The sequence below is a fragment of the Ixodes scapularis genome, unplaced genomic scaffold (assembly GCF_016920785.2).
Source record: "Ixodes scapularis isolate PalLabHiFi unplaced genomic scaffold, ASM1692078v2 PGA_scaffold44__24_contigs__length_19508400, whole genome shotgun sequence".
Taxonomy (NCBI): Eukaryota; Metazoa; Arthropoda; class Arachnida; order Ixodida; family Ixodidae; genus Ixodes; species Ixodes scapularis.
In genome coordinates, this window is record NW_024609873.1 from 14,695,492 (window position 1) to 14,698,535 (window position 3,044).

The 3,044-nt window shown below is 43.8% G+C and overlaps 1 pseudogene; it reads left to right on the forward strand.

Annotated features, from left to right (window-relative positions):
* Positions 1-803: 803 nt before the first annotated feature.
* Positions 804-2,786, forward strand: LOC120845272 (annotated as a pseudogene).
* The last annotated feature ends 258 nt before the right edge of the window (positions 2,787-3,044 follow it).

The following is a 3,044-nucleotide window of genomic DNA, read 5'->3' on the forward strand; positions in this document are numbered from 1 at the left end:
GAGAGCAGGACTTCAGCGTGTAGGGTGTGGAATAAACCATCGCATCAAATATGTAGCTTGTGCTGTGGGGGTCGTTTATAAAATACCCTTTTCATGTGGGAAAGTGTATATTGGGCAGACGGGCAGATGTATTAATGTTCGAGCTCGGGAGCATTATCTGTCTTTGAGGTCTTCACCTTCGGGTCACCTAGCCATTCATTGTGATAGGTGTGGTTGTTCCCCTCGGTTAAGTGACATTGAAATTTTGGCTAAACGTTCACAAAAAATGGCAAGGGAAATTCATGAAGCGTTTTACATTCGACAACACGGTCCCGATCTATGCGTCAGTTCAGAGTCAGTGACGATATACAGTGAAGAGTTCGAGTTTCTTCGGAGTTTAGGCACGTCTCTTTAACACTTTCTTTCTGCTTCCATGGGAGTGATCCTATAACCACAGGCGCGTGCCTACATGCAGCCAGGAAAGGGTTCCGACATACCAAGAGTCCGCGTGCAAGACAGGTACGCACAGAGCATTAGGGCTCGCGCTGTGGTTTTTGGCTTTTTTTAATTTGTTTTTTGTTGTAATGGTATATAATGTTTAGTTTGTGTAAAAAATTCCTCAGATGGCATTTGACAGAGAGGATATCCTACATGCTGGATTCTTCTTCTTTTATTTTTCATTTCTTGTTTTCTTATGTTGAAATGTTTTAAAAAGATGAGAAAGAAAGTAAGTCGTGAGTCAGCGCTGTGTCTGTGTCCCTCCTTCTGCTTGTCCTTGTGTTTGTTTGCGCTGTTTTATTTCTATGTTTACAATGCATCACCGACTAGCCCACCTCCAAACATTACTGCAGTTCCTTTCTTTTACATCGGGCCCTTTTATGTGTTCCTTCAATCTTCCACATCAAGACATCTTCTATGTCAATGCCATCGCTGTTTCTACGTGCAAAGCTAGGCAATATGGGTACGCTGCAAAGAAAGGCAATTACCCCCCTGAGGTATTAAGCCTTTTTGGATTGACGTCTCCGTCATCTGGACATGCCAAGCGCGTATGCAAGATTCTCCGCTCGGAACATTGGAGGCAAGTCAGACTTCTGCATGACTGCTTAAAAGTGTGGTGTTATAACACGTGTACTAACGAACACAGCGCCAGGAGAAAACTCCGTGCGTGTCAATTGGAGTCTTCACGTATTGCTGAGTTCTTATGGCTGCATCTACGTTCCACGTTCCCTAAGAAACACAAAGACCCGCCTCCTGCAGGGAATAGCGTTGTGTTTTTAGGTGATGCAACTGCACCTGCTTCTATCACAAGCATATTGAATAAGGGCCCAAAGTATGCTACTGAGCCGCTCGTGAAGCCCCCCGACATGCTCTCCCTTGTGAGACGGATAGCTGAGAAGACTGTTGCTGAGAAAAAAGACATGTGTATCCTAGACTGTGTAGAAAGCTTACGTAGGGACACCAGGAAATCTGTACATCGATTTCATTTCGGCCCTATTGTTTCCTTTTTCAAACACTGTCAGTTAAAGCTGCTGGTTTCAGATAAGGAGGGAGGATTTGTAGTTGTGCCAGAACATATATTTAAGGAAAAGTCTACACAAGCCGTGTCAAAAAATATCAAACCTGTTCCAGATGTGGTACTGGGCAAGGTGAAGACGCGTGCTGAGCAACTTTGTAAGCAGCTTGGTTTAGAAAGGCTCAGGAAGTCAGTCCAGTCGGCTCGTGGTCTCAATCTGGAGGTTTTCTTCTCTGTGAAGACCCATAAGGACACTATGCCGTTCAGGGCGATTGTTACACAGAGAGAGTCATGGCAGCTGCATGTCTCGAAGTATCTCCAGCATCACCTATCTTCTTTGAAGTTAACTGATCCTTTTTTAGTTCGAAACTCTGACGAAATGGTAGATTATCTAAGCAATGACAACCCTGGATCTTGTGATCTGGTTTCAATTGACGTGGAAGACCTTTTCTAGTCTATTCCTCATGGAGGTCTCATTGAAGCGGTTCAACTTTGCATTGACCTAAATGGTTCTGTTGCCTTCCAGAATTCGACTGGTATTGCTGTGGAAAAGTTTTTGGATCTTCTCCGCTTTTACTTAAAGTCCACTTTTATTTCTTTTGAGGGCAACACGTTTCTGCAAAAATCCGGGATCTGCATTGGGTCTAGTGTTGCTCCCATATTGAGTGACATCTACCTAGCAGGTTGTGATTGTGCTATTGCAGAAAGGTTAGATGATCGTTTTTTGAAAGTCTTCAGGTATGTTGACGATTACCTGGTGGTGTTTAAACCTAAGCAGGGCTCACGAAGTGCTGACTTGGTCTCAGAGTTATTAGACACCTTTCGGGAGTGCTCTGGAGGTCTGCGGTTTACGAATGAGGTTCCAACTAAAAAAGCTTTGCAATTTTTGGACCTCAACATTCGTCTTGAAACGAGTCACCTATGCTGGGCTTATGAGCCTAGAACAAAAAAGTCCCTCCTTAGCTATGATTCAACGCACTCAAAAGTTGTAAAAAGGGCTATTGCAAAATCATGTTTGAGAGCTTCTTTATTGAAATCCTGTGTTCACAGAAGTTTCAACAGCTTTCTGTGTCAAGTAGATAGGTTAACAAAAGCGGGTTTCCCGAAACTTGTCATAGTGGGGGTAGCGGAGTCACTTTTAAAATTATTCAGGAATCCCCTTAACATACTTGACAATGTTAGACAAAAGCCTGCCTCTCGACCGGTGGTAATACCATATTTGCACAGTTTTTCCCACAGTATCAAAAAAGTGGCTGTTAAATACGGAGTTCCCATAGTCTTTTCAGCACCTTCCAAGCTATCCCGTTTGTGTGCTTCCATTGAGAGAGCAGGACTTCAGCGTGTAGGGTGTGGAATAAACCATCGCATCAAATATGTAGCTTGTGCTGTGGGGGTCGTTTATAAAATACCCTTTTCATGTGGGAAAATGTATATTGGGCAGACGGGCAGATGTATTAATGTTCGAGCTCGGGAGCATTATCTGTCTTTGAGGTCTTCACCTTCGGGTCACCTAGCCATTCATCGTGATAGGTGTGGTTGTTCCCCTCGGCTA